The sequence below is a fragment of the Rhyacophila brunnea genome, unplaced genomic scaffold (genome assembly GCF_057557595.1).
Source record: "Rhyacophila brunnea isolate RB1 unplaced genomic scaffold, BYU_Rbru_1.0 scaffold_17, whole genome shotgun sequence".
Taxonomy (NCBI): Eukaryota; Metazoa; Arthropoda; class Insecta; order Trichoptera; family Rhyacophilidae; genus Rhyacophila; species Rhyacophila brunnea.
In genome coordinates, this window is record NW_028232827.1 from 10,449,629 (window position 1) to 10,471,597 (window position 21,969).

The following is a 21,969-nucleotide window of genomic DNA, read 5'->3' on the forward strand; positions in this document are numbered from 1 at the left end:
TAAGTGATAAATATTTTGCAAAATGCAAAAAATCACCGGATTTAGTTTCACTTTTTAATCTATTTGAAAAAAATAAAATAGTATTATTAATGGATATCCATAAATAGTTATTTTAATAGTAGTAAAAAAATCGCAAACACTTCTTAGTAATGAAAAGTTTAAAAGTTATTTAAAAATCATGTCAAATGAAAAATTGATTGGATTGAAATATCAAAGAAACAAAATATACCTACTGTAATTATTTCTCTTGATACTATTTTCATCGTTACAATAAAATGTTCAGTTTTCATGTACGACAGCCCGGAGTGGACCTAGGTTACCTAAAATATGCTCTTTCACTCTCAAGCTGAAGAAATAAGTTACTAGTTATCTCATAACATAACTCAGTGCTGTTTTTAGTGGGTAACTATATAATATACTAAATTATTAGAAAATTTAAGGAGTAAGGACTGTAAATATCTATTTTTGAAGCCTTTAGAGTCATTTATAATGATCTACCGATCGCATTATGTTATATAGAAGCGAATAACAGATCAGGTATCGTTATTGTATCAACCGAATCATAAAATAAATAATAGTTATCTAACAAACCATTTTTTTATACCACGAATAATTCACATAGTTTAGGAAAATAACATTCTTTGTTAAACATACGTAATTGAATAAAAAAAATGTTATTAGCAAGTTCAAGTATGTAAAACATTAGTTAACTTCGTCACAATTTGATAAGACTCACATAGCTTAGCGGTCAGAGCATTTCGTCGGTGTTTTGTAAAAAGAGCGAATCAACCATTTTGGCGAAATCGAGATTTTAATGAAAATACAATATGTACACCACAAACTTTGTTGTGTAAAAACGGCGAATTTTTATCTCCACAGAAAAGTACTTAAAAACGATAATCGACTAAAATTAAATTAATTAAAATTACAAAATAACAAGCAAATGTGACATATTAGGCCTTGTAAAATATTATATAATAATACCTATTATAATGACAGTATTCTTTCTAAGCTTTATTATAAACTTGTTAGATATTTATAATCATCTACAGGTAAAAAACAAATAAATGTCAAAAGTTAAAAGTCCTCCTCCTGTAAAGTGGTTACCTAGTTGTAGTATTGAGATGATTCGTGCAACTTAGCAATCAACTTGTTACTATTATCGTATCTACATGACCTACAAAACGTACAGTTTTAAATTTATGATAAAATATACCTACGTACCGAGTTAAAACCGTGTCTGTTCTAAGTAATCGTAAAAGACTGTTGTCAGTCAAAATTCAAAATGTCGAGTTCTATTTTTTAAAGCTTTAGCTTGTGATTAATGTATGTGGAATACAGTTTGGAATATTTTATGTAAGATCGATGACGAAATATACTTTTCAAAGTATTGTTTTTTTTTCATTTCGTCGATGGTTTGATGTGAAAAATATTTCATACATATTTTCATTCCTTAGCCATACCCCATGTAAATTTTTCTACTCTGAAGCAATGTTCACCAAAACTGAGTGACTATTCAAACTTTTTTAAAGCATCAATCTTTTATAAGATCCTCATATTCACTCATAATACTTACAATGCACAATAGGTAATATAAGCCAATTAAAGTAGTAAAATACATCACAAAAACATTTAGCCCAGTCGCACATATAAAATCGTCTCGACTGCAGCATTTCCATAAATCAAACTGCCAGCAATGTTGAAACTCTCTTCCACGCATACAGCTAGTGACACAACAGTGAAGTTACGCCGTTATCAGAAACCAATGAATCGTGAGCCTCAGCGGCATCTGCACATGCGCCACTGAAATATTTGTCTTGTTCGATATGCAGCCCGTATCGAGTTAAATTTGATACGTGCGACAACAGCTTTTTTCAGCCAACAATATTGCATTAAGTATTTGTGCGACGATACATTAAGGCTATACTTATTGGCTGTACTATACTAGTTGAGGCATGGTCTAAAATGATCGTGGCTAGGCGATGCGTGGATTTTGCAAATGACGCGTGCCGAACAAAATATAATTTGTCATAAACATCCATCACGCGTCCATTTAATGTTATGTTTATTGTTATATTACTAAAAATAATAGTATATTCATTGACATATTTTCTTTTTTAAGTACACACGTAAAGTTTTTTAGTCATCTTTACACGATTTAGGCATATTTTCATCCGACGCCGTGACAAAACAAATCGACGTGCGGACACCTCGGCTATCTGTCACCGATTAGCGACTAGTGAGAAATTTCGTCGCACCTGCTGTTGAAAATTATTTGCCGTTTCACTGAAGTACGTTATTGTGTTTTGTGAATGCCAACATCGACAAGTTTGACGTGTTGCAGTCGAGACCAGTTTGTATGCGCGACTTCACCGAGAATCGAAACCGGCATCTCTTAAATACGAATCAAAAAAGTAACAAATTATCAGTTGTTACGCTGTGCATTACGATAAGCGTAGTATAGAAGTTTTTATATTTGTATCTAGTGGCAACAATCAGATCTTTGAGTTGATACGTAACGATATTTTTTGACGGTCCTAATCTAGGGGCGGCAGGTTATATGAAAGTATGGTGAAGCAGGCTGGTATGGTGAAAAAAAGTTGCCAAAAATTTTCCACGTTAACATTATGTTATATGGGTACTTTATAATGACCAAGGTAAATCCTCCGTCATGCCCTGAATTTTTTTTTATCGCGTCGCAATTTCAAGTAAGTTATCGGCTATTATTGGTCTGCTTCATTCAGTTGTATGAGAAAGCCGATTTCTTGCCCCTCTTTTTATTTATAATAGTTCTAATCCTACATTATTTTATGGAAACTTAATCATTCAACATTTGTCATTCATTTGACATTAGATACATACTATATAGAATGTTTTGGAGTTTTAACTAATAACATTGTGATGTAAAAACTGACCGTGCAAGATTGAGAAAGCTTCTCTGATTTGATAGTTCATCTTTTGTTTTTCATTCATAGCAACATTCTAAGCTCTATCTTGTTCTAAATATGAATAGCGCAGTCATTCAAAATTTGAAATCCTTTGTGAAAAAAAATGCTTTCCGTGAAATCTTTCGGTGCTTTCCTTTGGAATATGAAACATATTTTTCCGCTTAGACCTATGCTGTTCACACGCGAGAATGTTTTCGTATTTTTTTGCGTATTTGTCTTTATGGCGATTTTTTTTTCAAATAACAAAAAAGGTGTAAGTAAAGTGAGATAAAAATAGCTGCACAGTAAGTAGATTTTATGATCTTAAAAGGATTGTGTGTTTTAGAGAATGGTGACATTTTTTTATTGTATAATAATAATATATTAAACATTTCTGAATATGAGTTGAACATATTTTAATAGAAATATAAAGATTGATTGTAATTCAAAATGTGGTTCTAATACCAATTGTAAATTTTACTCTTACATTTTGATAAAAGCAAGAATATAAATCATTATATTGAGCAAAAATTCTCTAAGGATTAAAATAATCTCGTCTTTAAATTACAATTTGTATTAATATAATATAATAATATTATGTAGGTATAATTATTATGCTGGTATGCTCGGAATAATATTTAGGATTTCAGATATATAATTTTGTTTAATTTTTTTAGAATCAAAATCTAACAGGGATATTGAAAATTTTATACAAGATAGAATATTAACGTTTATAGATATAAAATAAAACACAGGTCAAAGTATATTTAATCATAATTATAATGCGGTCACGGGCACTTTTTTGTCGTTGTGAGTGACCAATAATTCTACATTACATCATTTATATTCTTTACCCACCTTAAGTTTTAAGGCTTGTGGCTTTGAAAGAAAGTTTTGTTGTTAATTATATGATATCTGAATGATATCGACAGCTGTTTCGGGTTATTAACCCATTTTCGGAACGGGCTATTTCTTAGAATAACTTTTTTGCCAATTGAGAATTCGGGCGCAACATTAGCTTCGAGTTTTGGCCGGTAGAGCCTAGGAGGGAAGACAGGTGAAAGGCAGTTCAGTGTCTTTTCGCCAAATCATCGATGTGTGTTTCTCTTTACAGAAAGGCCAAAACTCGTTGAATTACTTGTTGCAGGGCAAAAATGTATTTACTTGTTGGAGCATTAAAATTACAAAATATAATGATCGTCGTTAAATACTTTAGATGGAGAATTCAGGCATATTATATAATGAGAATTGATATCAATACCTAATATTATATTTTAAAAAATCGGTCTAAATTATCTAACTACTATGTGATGGGTTTTTCAAGCTGATTCCAAGTATTACGGAATCATCTTTGAGACATGTTTTCATCCGATGATGTATTGATATATTTGTTAATAAAATGGTAGGTACTTACTCTATAATATTGTAGTTTATTTCCATGTATTTACTAGAATTATATTAGAATTATAATCAAGTAAGTATCATTTTACGATATCTTATCATTGGAATTTACAATAGTTAAAATACATTTTGAATGGGGTAAACAAGATTTAACTTGCAAAAATGATTTTTATTATTAAATTCGATAACAGCATAAAATGCAAGAGCCTCGGCCGCATATAATAATTTTCGTTACATTTTCCCTGCTAACGAGTTTTTCTTTTCTTCCTCTGGCGTCCTGAAAAAGTATTTTTCTGATTGTCGTATATTCAACAATTGAGTCACGCTCTATGATGTCGCAAGTATTACACATCAGAGGAGATGAACACTTTACATTTGAATTTGAATTAAACTTTTTGTTAAAACTTTTTTCGATGCAATATCAAATATACACAATGTATACATCTTCTTTGTTAACACTACTTACCGAAATAATGTATGAGTCCTAGATTCTTCTAGTTCCAATTCATAATTCCAATCTATTCTTTGCTATCCTCCGTCAATGTGAAATGCTAATTGCTTGCATATCCTGGATTACGCAATCCAACCATTGCAACTTGGGTATCAAAAGAATCCTCCGTTTTGACAGCGTCCAATCGAAAACTTCGTCTAACTGTGTTGAGATAATTTATTACTTTGGATTATGTTTAGTTCACCAAATTCCTCCTACTAATTAACAATTTTATTCTTATTCATTTTAGTATAATATAATATCTGCTTATTAGTTATAGCATATTATGGATATCATGTAACACTTCCCTCCATTTTGGAAAGTGAATTTCAAACTGTCACTTTCATTTTGTTGTCTAGTTTTTCGTGTGGATTCGGGATGTGGAGGTGAACAGATAACACACCGGAATTGTTTTGAAAACGGCAAGGTATATTTACGTTAATATTATATAATAGTTACATTTTTAATAATTTAATTTTACGGAGGATGAAATTGGCGTGTTTGCGATTTATCTGTTTGTAGCGTTCTGCCCGCTATCTTGTGTTTTTTTTCCAACGAAAGCCGTCGTCGAAAAAAAAACGACGTTGCAAATCTTCAACGGTTATAATCTACTCTTGCTCTACTCTTGGCATTGCCGACTTGGCTCTGTTATTATTATTTATTTTCGTAATCAGCGCTTTACTATTTGTTGGGTTTGATACCGATTTGGGCCTCTCCAGATACACAGAAACATCCCCAAATGGGGTCCATACGGGGGTGCCACACATGTGATACCATAAAAAATGCTGTCGGTACTCGGTAGTGAATCTTCTTTATCATCTCAATCTCAGCACCCTGTGATTCTGCCATATACATTCTTATCACCATATTATAACAATGCAACCCTTGTAGACCATACATAAGGCACTAATTTGTCTTTGTCGGGAAGTTTATTAGTGAAATATATTCAATGTATTTACTTACACTAATGGGGCTAAAAAGTTGGTAACCTCCATATTTGGTCATTTTGCAAAACTGTCAAGTAAATACATAAGTATATACATAGTAACACGAATAGTAAAATAAAACGTTTTTAAAATTGTTTTAAAATGTTACTCGTAGCATTGTAGACAAAAATGGTTGCTGATTAATATAAACGACTTTGCAATCAACCTCTGGTTTAATTATAATATTTAACTAATATACGGAGATTAATTCGATATTTTATAAATATACATACAATGAAAAAGTACTTACAGAATCAAAATAAAAGTAAAATTGTAACTGATAAGATATATCATCACTTATTACACTATTAACTGTCAAAGTAAAATTACAAAGTTGTCCCATTGGCTTTCTGTATATTTTGTATTTTGATGCATCACTTGTCGTAGTAAAATTATTTCTAAAACTTTTCATAGATCTACGTAAACACTAGTAGTACCTATACAATATTATTTTAATTGCACCGCAGTAAATGCCGGTAGTTATTTATTTATAATTTTTTTTTTGTTATATTTAACCAATGGGAAATTCCCTTCTTTAGAATATAGGCCCTTGAATATTTTGTTGCTTGTTCAATTTCACTTCTCTGGTATTCATTAAAAATAAATTTAACGAAAAGAAACGCGGCGATGTTCATTTGCGTTATTGTCTTGGTCTTAAAAATTGTACACAGGACAACATAAATAATAATGTTTTATGTAAATGAACTGACTCGATTCTTTTTTTTCTTTCAGGTGCGGTTTCAGCGAGTCTTTTCAAAATTCATCACAAAACAGGTACAAAATATATAATTCAATGCTTTTTTAAATTATTCAAGATAATGTTTTTTCTTTCAAATATTCTTATAAGTACTAAAGCTTTTGTCAGCCTTATTGTAATATTTTTAATTACTCAAGAGATATTTTATTTAAATAAACACTACGAAAATGTAATAGTCGTATAATACCTACGTAATTGTCTATAATTTTAAGACATAGGTATCTAGAGTCTTCTTCTTCTTTGGTCATATCCGCCTCTTAACTGGAACATATGGACACCACGTGGCGCCTCCAATAATCCCTGTCGCTCGCCAGTCATCTTGCTTCTTTCAGGTCAAACTAGCATCCCGTAGCTCCACCGTATACACTCTGTAGATTGTATTTAGCGGCCATCCAGGACGCCGGAATTCTGTTGGCTTGAAGAACAGGCAAGCCAGGTTGAAGTTCTCTTCTGGCATCCGCAGCACGTGGCCGAGCCAGGTTCGACGTCGCCTCTTCACTTTCAGCGTTCTCTTATCTCCTCGTTGCTCCTAAAGTCATACCACCGTACACCCAGTATTCGTCGCAAACACTTGTTTTCGAAGCTCAGTATACGGTTGCTCTGTGCCTTCGTAATGTGCTATGATTCGCTACCGTAAAGCAGCACCATCAGAATGCAAGCGTCTAATAAGTGGTATTTGGTTTTGACCGAGTACAATCATGAGTCCCAGACATTCCGCATCGAGTTGAATGTTGCTCCAGCCATTCCCATTCGGATAGCGAGCTCTTTCTGCAAAATGCCATCTCCCGTGATGTGTACCCCCAGGTACTTGAAGCTATCGACGTTCTCGATGTTTTGACTGTCGCTCATCAGAGGAGTACCTACGTATCAATTCCTCTACCTCAGTAAGAATACATATAATCATATTAAATGGCCAGATTAAAAAAAAAGAAAACATTTTTGTTCAAAAGAAAATAAATAATAAAAAAAGTTGAAAACAAAATCACAAAAAATAGCAACACAGTGGAACCGACACGCAATCATCACGTAATAATCTAGCCTGATGTGTAGCTGAAATATCTTACATGACTCCACGATGAGGTCTATGATCTGAATATTACCAGTGGATACACTTTCAAGCCTCACTTATTCATATTATTATAATCACATCTGAAATGTCCACAACATATTCAGTATAAATGCTCTCGCGTAATCTAGAATGGATTTTCAAGCGAAAACATTTTTATGTTAGCCTAGTTTCTAGAAGAGATGGAGATTTGTTTTTGTTTTAAACGTTCTTATTTTACTTCAATGTGGCCATTTTTGCTTTATATTTAGTGAAAATTAATATCCGTTACAACAAAGGTATGGCACTGATGACACGCATGCCTGCATTATGGTCCATATGTATGTAATAATATTTCAATGAAAATGAAACTTATCAGAACAGTATCAGTTACAGAAAGAAGTATGTGCTAGTTAGGACATATTATTATCTTGAAGGGATTAATATACAAGCTCAGTGTGATTCCAACATTCAAAATAACAATATAATAATCGATTTTTCATATTATGAGTCTACTAATAGTCTACTTGATCTTCCTTTACCAAGGAAGAGGAAAACCCAAAAGATATCTACGAAAATATAATTGTGGTAGTTTTTGTGGGGTAAAAAATCACTAACAGTCGCCAAAATGTACGTACCAAAATCTTTTACTACTGTTCTAATGATACCATTCAACATGTTGCTGTGGCAGAGAAATGCGGGATGCAAACTAAATCATCTTTTAATGTCATTAAATATGAGGCTGCTCAAGTTGGTTCGACCAGTTGTTGGGTCCATCGAATCGTTTGACTTGGTTGCCACCAGGACCTATTTTGTTGCATTTAGAAAAAAAATGGCATCATACTACTAACATGAAGATCTCTTCACTTAGATTTATTGGCATTTTTGTATTAACTTTTGTTACAACTTATTACAATTTTATTTTGCTTCTTACGGGCACTCTTATTTTAAAGTCATGTAAATTCAATCAAAGCACATTTGAGTGCATGACGGTCTTAGTTTTGGATAACTGCGCCTAAGACACTCCCAGTCAGAAAAAAATGCTTTACAATATCTAAATATAGGATGACGTGATATGCACTATAATTAAGACCGGGTGTGATGCAGTGTGGATGTGGTTTAGCAGAGCCAATAATTTCAATCCTCTGATGATAATTTTGACAGTGCTATCTTAGAAAATGAATACCAATATCTGAAAGCTATTCATAGAATTTGAATTTGTTTTGTACTATTATATTATTATCCTATCATAATATGCAAATAGTTCAACGATTTTTATGAACTAGTATATAAAATTCATCAATTAGAATGATAATATTTGTTTTCTGTGTATATTTCTGAATATAAAGTTGTGATTATATTATGCTGCGCATTGCATACTATCACGTAACATCACAGTAAGCTGCCACTGCGGGGAAAAGTGTGTAAAGTCGTTTTTCTTGGTGTTTAAAATGTTATCAGACTGATGCTCCCATCCCGTAGCACATTTTGAACCCTTAAACGAACATTGTCAACATATGTAATAACCACCATAACAACAATGAGGTCACCTCACTTACCGCACTATATCGACATCTCCATGACTCAATGAATGTTTTTTTATCATTTTCTACATGCTTACACATTTTTGACTCATGTCAAAATCGCGTGTTTTTTGTTTTTAGCGGTTGACACTATGTGCTGTCAGAATCGGTATCGAGCCTACAAATAGTAGGGGTTGATTGCAAAAATAAATAATAATAAAGCCGGTAACGCTGTAAATCGCGGCCGTTTCAAAAATATCTGCAACGTCGCCATTGTAGACCGCTTTCAGTGGAAGAGGTCGCTGAAAGCGCTGTCGAAAACGGCGTTTCTCGCTGAGAGCGGAATATAAAATGGCGGACAGAACGCTGCAGACTGCCAAACAGTAAACATTATTAACTCGCGCTACGCATAAATGAAATTATAAAAATGTATCCATTAGTAAATATTTACATAAATAAATCTCGTCGTTTCTGACCACAATTCCGGTGTGTATTTGTCCACCTCCAAGTCCCGAAACCAGACGAAAAACCTTAAAAAATAAAAGTGACAGCATCTTTGCACTTTCGTAAATGAAGGGAGATGACAACCTCTATCGTATTCTGTTAAAACAACAATTATTGGCTATAATATGAATCAACAATTCATACAGGAATCTACTTTTCCCTCCGTCACCAAAATATTTATATTCATCGACTGGCAGAAACACATGCAAACGACAATTAACAGTGTGCTCATGGAACTGCTTAATTCATTGATAAAAGCTAAGTAAGTGAGTTAATTTTTTTAAAACACATGAAGAATGATTTTATGTGTAGTCTTCTTCCACAGCGCTACATCCCGGGGTGGGATTTGGCCTCCTCCACAACCGCTCTCCACTCATTCCGGTCTCTCGCCACACTTCTCCAGTTATCGGGTCTTCCTATATGAAGCCAGTCCACTTCTACGGTGTCAGCCCATCTCCTTCTTGGACGGCCTCTTTCTAGGTCTCTTCCGTTGGGGTAGCCACTTCGTCATGATCTTTGGCGCTCTAACTTCAGGCATTCTCTCCACATATCCCGCCCATCGTAGTCTTTGGAACTTACAGTATCTTATGATTGTTTGCTGTTCAATCGGGTCTTCCAACTCGTGGTTCATTTTTATTCTGTAGTTCCCATTTTCCAACGTGGGTCCAAAGATTTTTCGGAGTATTTGCTTATGTGTAGTATAAAAGTCAAAAAGGCTATACATTTTATTTAAATTAGCAGCATTTTATGCGTTTTCACTTGCTTCACGAGATATGTTTTACAAAAAAGGGCGCGACGAATAATATTTTAACTTACATCTTCTTAATGTTGAGTTAATTTTTAATTTGCTTAGTTGCAATTTTATTAATGTACATTTTTACAAAACCTTTTTGAAACTATACTAACCGTATTTTAAGTCACTAGGGTTTTAAATATTATCCAAGTCAAAATACGCACGATGGCAAAAACCTTTTTAAGCACAAAACATACTCTCAGGCGTTATGTTTTTCAGTTAGCAACAAAGCAGAACATATCTTCTTTTTGGTTACCTACCAAATTAAATTGTTAAAAACCTCTGCGCTCTTCGGACGAAAAAGTCTCGCGGCCGGAAAATTTATGCTGTATGGGCGGAAATTTGGCTGGAATTATAGCGTTTGCTTGCCGCGTTTTTATTTATTTGTTTATTTTGTAAGTAAGCCGTTGCAGCTATTTAAAATTTAGAACTGTGCATGCTATTTTATGATCCGTTTTAAAAATTAGTATAATTTATTACTTACCTCATTCAAACTTTTTTCAAAAATCGAATTATATTTTTTTTTCATTGCGAAACAAATTATATATCTAACACTACATTAATAAAATTAAAATATTAAGACTATCGACCGAGGGTACTTGATGGAATTTGAATTTAAATTATAATGGATTTAAGTTTTGTACTATTTCCATTTGAGTCGTTTTTTGCGACCCGGGTTTCGCCTTTCGGTATCTTCAGGCGCTGTGTACACTCGCCAAAAGTCAAATAAACACTGACACTGAATACTATTAACTCTTACTTATATAACAAAACAATACAATAAAGTAGGTAAAAACTTATCACCTACCTATTAAGTCAAGGGTCACAATAAAAAAATATAACAAGCAAATTAGGAATAGTTGAAGTGTTTGTAAAAAATATTAATAATAATACATTTGATAAGCGTATAAAAAATCGTCGAAGCTAATAATAGATCATTAGTAATAATTATAATCAATAAAAATACTACACTCAAGTAAGTTGGTATCACGTAAGAATATTTTTGAATATTAATTGTTTTACTCATAACTTTTATAGACTGATATCATAGATATATCTCATTAGTTAACTCCATTAGTTTCCATTGTTCCCAGAATAGACGATTTTACACTTCTTGAGTGGTTTTTTGAACTTTTTTTTCAATTGTCAAAGAGTTTAAAAATCTATTTTATCAATTTTCATGTCTCGTTTATTAACCAAAATTAAACATAAAATAAATATGGAGCTTTTGTAATATTACTTTGTTAAATATAATAATACTTTAATATTTTGATTTTGTTATTTGAACTTAGTTGCTTAAAAACAAGAGTCAATAGTGAAAGCGTATCCTTTTCAAGAGAAGGCTACCTTCAATAAGGATTTAGTGACAAAGACACAAGCAATTAAATACTTAATCAAGGATATCAAACACACCCTCTGTGCAAAGACGTTAAATAAACAGGTGAGAGCTTTCAAGGGGCAAAAGCCTTCGAGCTTCCGCAAAACCTTCTCAAAAGCTTAAAGTCTTTCGTGCTATTCTCTTTTATGTCTAGTTCCATTTTTTCAACACAGTGTGCTCGTGGCATTTTTAATTAGTTTAGAGAAAATTGTTTTCTGCTTTAAACTATTATTCAAAAAAAACTTACAGAAACAATTTTATTATCAATTTAATTCAATCATTTTATTAATTAACAGTTTTATAATTAATTATGTCATGTCCACTTGCGCAATTATTCTAATTTAGTGTCTTTAAGTATGTTTTTCATTAATTAATAAAGCTTTATAAGCTTTATTAAAATTACGTTAAATAAAATGATACTGCTCAAATATAATGCGTTATTTATAATAATAATTTATTATAAAATAATCATATAATTTCAATTTTGTATAAATAACTGTGATAATCATTTTTTTCGATTAAATAAATATATTCTTCAAAGCAAATTGTGTATATGTATTGTATAAGTACTTATTGTATTTTATAATATGTTTGAAGAAATATGGGCGAGCAGAAATATTGGAAAGCTGCTAATGTAGTCGACTGGAGAGAAATATAGATGGTCTGAATACCGTGTAAGTAGAAGTTCGCGGATCCCAATACTTGCAAAAAGTATTAGGAAAAGCATTTTTGAAGTTATACTTCTTTTGGGGCGTTTAGTAGAGAGTGAAATTGAGAGCTGCGCGCGCACACCGTTATGAAAGTGCGCGACAGTATGAAGTTAGCTGCGAATCAGTCAGCTGTATGCAAACGCAAGTTTGATTGTAGAATTGTTCCGTTGCCTAGACAACCAATTTATTATTATCGGCCATTTGCAATTCTTTACGTAAACAAATGATTAAACGTCAGAGTGACAGTTGTTACTTTAAAATTAAAAACAACGAGAAATAATTATATAATTTATTAATATAATAAGTTAAAGTGTATAGAAATAAACTAACGGCACTCCAATAAGCGGCCCTTTTTCTTTAGTGTGTAATTTAACAAGATACTAATTAAGGGCTGGTTGAAGAATATAGGTTATCACAAGTTTTGTTTTTGTGTTGTTACCCCAAAGAAGTATAACTCCTAACGCGCGTACATAAGTACGCACACCGATATATATTTGTATCTACTGGAACTTGAAGCTGCATCTCTCGAATTCTGCCCAATATGCCGTACCAATTAAGCAATCAGTAAAATAGAATTATTATTTATTTACAACCTATCCGTTTGAGGTAACAATTTCCATTTAATATTGGCGAGCATGTTTTGTAATTACTTCATTTGATTCCTAGATGGCAGGTGCTCTCATAATTTTAAATTAAACAAATCTTTATCCAATGAATGATATACTAAACTTATGAACGTATCATTCATTGTTTAAAAAATACTTTTAAACTCTTCATAAATGAACATATTAGAAAAAATATTTGTATCGGGTGGGGCTCAAAACACAGCATCCATAAATAGGATTTCAGTGTAAGTATTTAATAAATACTGCTACAATTTGTGTATTAGGAATTGAATAAACAAAATAGTTAAGCAATAAAGTGAATACATACTATTATTATGTTTAATATTATTCTAAGTAAATATCGTGATAGATAAAGTTATATAACATATTATAAATATATTGTCGCAAAAATCTGATATTTTTGCACGGATTTCAAAAGACTTTGTATTTTCAATATCTCTGCATTTTTGAAGTACTTATAGATAGTATATTATTTCTTGTAAAGTCTAACAAAGGAGAACCAATCTTTTCCATTCGAGATTTCTACTTCTGTGAAGAATAGAAATGTCAACAGCCAAGCATTTTGTATCCAGATAGTGATATTCCAATAACTTTGTCATATTACATTCGATTCTAAGAAATCAAATACATGCAACTTTACATCGTATATCTGGACAATTTTGCAGTCTATAAATTGGTTATCGTTTTGACAATAGACAGTTTGTCTCGTATTGATAGAGTGCATTTTTACTCTTTACTGAGGCATCCATCCGATCAATAATATTGTATTTTATCTAGATAGTCTATTCGAGAAAATATGAAAAAACCTTATTGTTACTTATTAAAAACTTTAGTATAATGGTGTCTATAGTTAAGGAACGTGCAGTGACGTCCTTTGGGGGTAGGCAGATTGAACGTTGCTTGGGGGCGGCAGTTATTTGAAGGGTGGTAAATTGAGGAGAATCATTAGCTATTCGTAGAAATAGATACTAAAACTTAGGTAATAACGGATATATCTTTCCATTCAAAAAATCAACTCACTGGTTGGAAACAAAATGTATTGAATACCATAAAAGGTTTAACAGGTCTGTATTTTTTTGTCAGGTTCGCAATGTCTAGTTTATTTTCGTTGTCCTCGACGTAACGTCTCTGATGACCAGCAATGACAAGTGCAAATTTGCGAATTATATTTGAATTATAAGTAGGTACATACTTACCTAATTTTAAATAAGTACATATATCCAAAGATAATTTTTGCCAGTCACTCACGAGTTTTGGAAGTTATCAGGCATATTTTTAAATGCATCTGAAACCGTGGACTCGCAATATTGTCTATTGAAGCAGAGGTGGCATTTAATGTAATGTAATAAAGGTAATTATGTTTTGTTAGTAATGCATCCATACAACATACAACTCATTTCTTTGATATTTGAGTCATTCAAGGATGATAAAAAATGGGGGGAATATTTTGTTTAGGGACGTCACCGGGAACGTGCGTCATGTAAAATAACAAAAAGATTGCACTATCTATAAGGTTGGTACCTACCTAATACCATCGATTTTTTAGCACAGGTATAGAAAATTTCTTTTGTATGTAATAAGAATTAATGAATTAAGCAAAATGGCCAGAATAGCTTCACAAACCTTTCAATATATTATATTCCTAATTGTTTGTAAAATTTTCCCTATTATATTAAGAAACTATCATAAGTTAATATGAGTGTACAATTCAATTAATAGCTACAATATTTTTGCTTATAATTCTCAAGACAGTAGCAATTTCTGTTTGTTTTGTTTATCTATCATCGACTTAGAAATAATGTTTTTAAATTCAAACTACGCAGAAAACCTGTACGTTTTTTTCTTATTATTTTGGAAATGTAAATATTTAAGATAAAAATATTAATTTTATTATTCTTTCGAATTTTTTTGATTCCGTTTCATGTGGAATACTTTACATAATATTATTTTATGGTATGATCATTGTTTTACGTATAAAATGAAGTAAGTAATATTGTTTTAATTTATATCTTACAAAGTATTCAGAAATGTTAGTTTATTTTTTTTTTAATTATAAATTTCTCTACATACGTTAGAGGCAGATACTTAACCCTGTATTATATGATTCATGTTATCGCTAAATGCCGATAATTTTGTTAATTTGTCATATCATTGTGGGCGTGCAAAATATTTATGTGTCTTAAAATTTTTAGATCATCCAAAACACTCTATCTTGGTTAGTCGAGCGCAAAAACACTACATTTTAAATATCTATTAAATATATATCGACCGAAGGTAATTTTTTAAATTCTAATGGATTTAAGTTTTATACTATACTTTTTTGTATAACTAGCCTGCTGATCACAAATTTATTGAGAGCTTTAAACTCTTAAAAGAGAGAAAAGATTTGTCACAGTTAACGGTAACCTAATGTTACATATTACGGTGACGAGAAATACCACTGAATGATGGCATAATTGAGAAATCTAAGTGACAACTATCAACATAAGCTAAAATATAATATATCATACAGGAAATTGAATCATATTATATTATAGTCCCTTACATAAACGTATTTCGTTTTAATTGCAATTGATATTTAATTTAATTTTATATTGCCTATGGATATACAAAATACTTGTTTTACCTTTGTGTGCGGTTATACTATTTTCACAGTTGCCACATGCGTTTTTCAAGTATGCCACTATTTAGTGGTAGCGCCAATTATATTCTTTGTCAGCTTCTTCTTATCTCTACCCAAGCCATTTCAATATTTTATAGATTCACTATATACACCCTGTAGATGGTATGTATTGACTTTCCAGTACGCCGGAATCGGATTGTTTTGAAAAAAAGCCAGGTCTAACGTTACATAATTTACGATGTGGGCTGTCCAAATTATGTATAAATTGATAGAAATATATTCAGTTAGCATGTTCATACATGCAAACAAGATAACAGAATGGAACAAAATAATAATAATATGTAAGGTACCCGGAATTTGTCTGTTAAAAAAATTACAAAAAATGCGTGATTTGTAGGTAGGCTTTATCCGTAAACGCTTTTTTGTATAAAAAATAATAAATACGATGTTGTCAAACTCCTAACATGGCTGTGATTTAACCGGTTGGTACATTTTTGTTGACCATGTTCGATCCTAAAAAGATCATATGAAAAACAATATGTGTATTTGCCAGACTCAGGATTCTAATAACCTAAGACCCACAACTTTATAAGCCGACACGTTAACCACTCGATCATTACTGGCGTTTGCCATACCTGAAACAATAAAATTATGACCATTGGCGCGTTGCGTCACTGAAAATAAGCCTGCCATTTTAATTTATTCGAGCTGGACGAAATGTTTCGAACAGTCGATTCCTGAATTCCAATAGATAATAATAGTATGTTAATATTATAACAGAAGAGTTTATAAATTACGATCTTAACCTATCACTCACTACCTGGTACAAAATGCCTGATCCTTATGACAGAATATGAAGTAAATATATGAAATCCAATCCTTGCATATAATATTTACGATGGTATAATACATTAACATGACTACGTAATCGAGCGCGACGCAAAATGTTCAACCAATTACATAGATATCACCAGGCAGATAACTGTCTGCTCTTTGCCTGAAATACTTGCTAATTGACTGGCACCAACCAGTACTACTTGTGAATGTTGACAATCATAATGTGCCGAGAGAACAATAATTACCGGCCTGTAGTTCTTCACTGATAACTCGGTACTCCTCCTATGGATTGAAGTAATCTTTGACATAATTTTTTGATGATATTTGAAATATATAAGAATGTGGGCGTTTGACAATGTCAATACACTCCTTAAAAAAATGTTGGGATATTATCCGGTCCTAAAGCGTCAATTACCTTTACGAGCTGTTTGTTGGCGAATTTAATAGCGGGCGATTCAGCTACTGCAATTATGATGATAACACACAAAACTTTCCATTCGCTGATAAGCACAAGCCAGCGACTATTTTGATAGAACGTAGTTCGTTTTTTTACCGGGAGGTTGCTACTGCGCTTTACTGGACAGATGCAGTAGGCCCACACGCCGGCGTGTAGCGTGTAAAGTTGACCGGCTTTCAACTTTTCTCGGTAGAGTGTTTACAATTTGCTTGTTAGCTTGTTTGATGATTACACTAAGCGACTTTACAGGCAGATTGTAAATTTGCTAACAAACAGCTCGTAAAGTAGCTCAATGTAATTGACGTTTAAAGAGCGAGTGTTCTTTAATTTTTTAATGAACCTAAACACATCGACCGCATCAATCGAAAGCATATCAATAGATTGGGTACCACGTGATGGTTTTCTTGACACAAACACAAATGCGTATATTTGCTTAATTGTGAATTCTTGTATGCAATTTCATGTTGCAAAAATTATAATACCAATATTATCTTATTTGATTCACCCACAAATTGCATGTTTTTAACCATGTGATTTTGGAAATTGTTGACAACGCTGTTATTAACATTATTTGTCGGGCCTTTCTATCTATGCTTATACCCATGGCCCCCACATCTTGAAGCGGGCCCCTAGGCTAGGATCTTTGGCGGGCCCCCCTATCTATCGCTAAGGATTAAGACTTATAGCGTAGTTATGCACAAAGCAGCCGAGCCACACAAACCTCAAACAGAGATAGAAGCACTTTTATGTAAATTGTGTTTCTTTAAATCAGCAAAGCCTCTGTATACTGTGTATACTTTTTGAATGATAGATATTATATGTATATATATGATTTTGTATAACTTTTAAAGAGATAAAAGCATATAATCTATGAAATTTTGGTGTTTTAGCAGCCAGGTGTTTTAAGTAAAATGATTTTTTTTAGAATGTGCATTCTGCAGAATGCAGCCATCTCTTATTTTTGTAAGAAAAGTCTTTATTTTTGATTATTTTCTTTAAAAATAGCCTTCTAAGTTACTAAATTATTATGGGAATTTCAAAATTCTGAAAATAATTCGAAAAACTTGTAAATTATACATCAATATTTAGATGCCTGGCACTATTTTTTATATGAAAAATCTGTATATTATATTATATATAATAAAATGAAAAACACATACCTAATGTAATCGAAAAAATAATGTTTGTTAATTGAATGTAGAAAAACACATCTTACAGTCACGATTTTAAAAATTTACGTAAGTACATAATATTATCATTTGGCTGCTTTTTTCAGAACGAATAATGGCATATTTTTAGAACGCATTTATATGACATTTTTGTATGACAGCAGCTTGGATGCTTTATGCAAATCGGAAATGTCATATTCTGCGATTTGCAAAATCTTTAAAAGGCATTTATATGAGATTTTCGTATCACAGCAGCTTGGCTGATTTGTGCAGAACGTAAAACAAACGTGTGAGATTATGGAAATCACAATAACTCATTTTTTTCAAAATTGTGGCTTGGCTGCTTTGTGCATAACTACGCTCAAGTAGGTGTGACGCTTTACAGTAGTGTTTTCTTAATGGTGTATTCAGTAAAATTAGGATGTATTTTTAATACATCCATTTGAATTATGGAGTTGCCGAGTACCAACACACAATTAATAACCATATATTTTAATATAATAATACAATCGAAGTAAAATAGATCCGCAGGTGACTTTTTTTACAATTAAAGCAAATTTGTGATGTGTGTTTATCTCACATATCTGGTCGACTCACCACATCGGGCCCCTTCTGAGCCCGGGCCCCCAAGCTAGAGCCCTGTCAGTCCCCCCTTGTGGGGGCCATGCTTATATATTTTTAAACCTTATGGTAAATCCATTCATAAGAAAAAATAATAGTTCTACGTCAAATTATAATATATTCTTTCGACCATGTCCGATCCAAATAGGATCATATGGGCTTCCACAGAGTAGAGGTTTGTATTGACAGATTATTGTTGTCAGCCACTTGCTCAACCTATTAGGTCCATACCCTGACTCACACACAAATTGAAAAACAATATGTGTACTTGCCAGACCCAGGATTCAAACCTGGGACCTACGGCGTGATAGTCCAACGCTTAAGCCGTGCGGCCACCGTGGGTGTAAAATAATATAATATATATCCAAAATTAATATCGTTATTGAAATTTTGCACTCCCATTGATAAAAGTGAAAATTCCAATACGGAAAATGTGAATATACTAAGACTATAAATGTAAATACATTGATGTTTGATGAGTGATTTTGCTAGTATTTTCTGTCAGTGATATGTGGAAAATCAAAAATAACGAACGTGTTGTGGGATTCAAAATAGGCGGGGATTTTCGCTGCTTCACTCAGAATATCTCGTTAGTTTTTTTTTTGGCTGAACTGAAATGTTTTTCAGGCTTATTCATAACCCTCCCTACAGATGGAATAAATCTATTTGATTTGCCCGTCGTCGTGCGGTTTCGAAAAAAGCAAACATCCGTGTTGTTTATTTTGTAATACTCCGTTTTGACATTTTTCTTTTTACATTTAAATGTTTAGCTTGCGTCAAAGCGGCCCGATCAATTGAATAAATTTGTATTCCGACAATCAAAATATAAAATAATGTTTATTTACTTTTCTTCTATTCAATAATAACAGCAATTCCTTGGTGGCGTTATTTAAAAAAAATATACCTAATCCAAAACTCTGTCCCATTATCAAATATTTCTTACAAAATACTAATAATTTACACATAAATTTTCTTATAAAAAACTATTCAATATGCAAACAAAATAAACCATTCGTTTCCTTTATTGAATCATAATAGATTAAAATAAATTTATGAATTATGTATTGAAGGTTTTAAATTGATTTTTTTATTAATTTACTTTTTTTATGAAATATTTTGAAAGGTTTGAAAGAACTCCATTCAAATTAATATAAATCAATATTTCAATTTATTATTTGTTATATATTATACAATATATTATTATAATATATTAGATTAATAATATCATAATATTAACAGATTTTTGTTTTTATGCGAAATGGATATTAGCCGCTTGCTCAGCCTATTAGGTCTCTGGGTCCAAGCAACGTGTGAATTCGCCAGACCCAGGACCCACGATATGACACGACGTCGCTGTAGGATTGGTTTGTTCATGCTAATTTCAATTAATTTTAACAGTTTCTACGTATGCATACGTTAAAATTACTTGCGATATTGGATCCATAGATAATATTTTGAACAGAACTCAACCTGAAAACCATAGATAATAGACAACATTATATAGAAATTACATAGTGCAAACAACCAAAAACAAAAGAAACACGTGATTTTGACATGAGTCGAAAATGTGTAGGCTGTAGAAAATGGTAAAAAACGCTCATTAAGTAATGCGGGTGTCAATACAGCGAGGTACACGTGAGGAGACCTCATTGTCATTCTGGTGGTTTCAGCAGATTTTGCTAACTGACAATGTTCGTTTGAAGTTTCAAAATGTGCTACGGGATGAGAGCATTATTCTCATTGTAATACCAAGAAAAACGACATTACACACTTTTCCCCGTAGTGGCAGCTTTGATCATAATGGTATATTTGAATTTTTAAGACTATCAGCATTACATCAGGTGACGTCAAGACACTACGTATATATCCTAAGAAAGCCGTAAAAACTACATCACTGGCAAAAAGTAAAGCCAGTGAACTTATATCTCTTTGCAAAAAATATTCTGTACCGCTACGTTCAATCCATTTTCCATCATACCCATTTAGACGAATATATTTCCATGGCCTTTACAAGAGGTACTTACATGTCATAGTTGCAATTAAAAATATTTTAACAATTAAATAAAATTCTCCTATTTCTAATATGCATTTAAATCCGGATTTACATACACACGTTACTCAGGCACAACTTTATAGTAGGCATTACAAAGAAAACTTTTTAAGTATTAATAAATAGGAGATTTTTTAAAATATTTATCGACCATATGCATATTGTTCAATCATGGTTTCCGTAAAATTTCAGCCCAACCAACAGCCCAAACATCACGCAATTCGATAATTAAAATTTTGTTAATTTATTTAAGAAAACAAAATATTGTGGACATAAAAACTCTAAATTCAAGACACCGAGATTTACAAATTATAACAAATATTACACTCACAAAAGAGAAGAGAATATATAAAATAATAATATCTTTTATAGTGTTAACTGTCAATTCATGGTGGAACTGCAATGTATTATTTGATTATTTGTTTAATTAAATAAAACAATGTACAATTTTATACAGAAAAATAAAATTTCGAATACAAAATACATAGCATGTCTCCGAAAATGTCTACGGCTTTGGGGATCGCATTGACTAGTCTTGCACCCCTCGCTAATGGTGCCTGATAAGCTTGACAGAAGGAAATGGTTCCGATCCAGAATAAATCATGGCTGCGACCGCGTAGGTAATTGACAGGCGCATGTAAATTCAAATTCATTAGGACACTAGGATTGGAAACTATTCCTCGCGATAACAGGCAAAAGTGTTTCAAAGGCAGAAGAAACCTACGAGATTCAAGAAAGTGAAAAGTAAGCATGCCTTGTAGAAAGGCAGTCGGAAAATAATCATTTGACGAATTATTATCGACAGGAAAATAATATCAGGTTAATATCAGGCTGGCGTTGTATATAAACTATGACATCAAGTATCGTTTCACAAAATCAAATAATGAGCCCAAATAACGATAACTCCTCTGTATAATGCGATAGATTAGACAGGCTAGTTGAAAAAAAATACTTTCTTAAAAATTTACATTAGGTAATTTTTGTATACATAATATTGTCTTGTATAAAGGTAAAAAATGTATTGGAAATTAATGATAACAATTTAATTATGTATGACAATTACCAAATTAAG

General features: G+C 32.1%; 1 long non-coding RNA gene across 1 annotated transcript in view; it reads left to right on the forward strand.

The window, feature by feature from the left end:
* LOC147073656 (uncharacterized) overlaps window positions 1–21,969 on the forward strand; it is a 174,542-nt gene that overhangs the window by 143,767 nt on the left and 8,806 nt on the right. The window contains exon 2 of the long non-coding RNA XR_015070336.1: window positions 6,537–6,578. This is a non-coding gene — a long non-coding RNA (uncharacterized LOC147073656). The remainder of the gene's footprint in view (window positions 1–6,536; window positions 6,579–21,969) is intronic.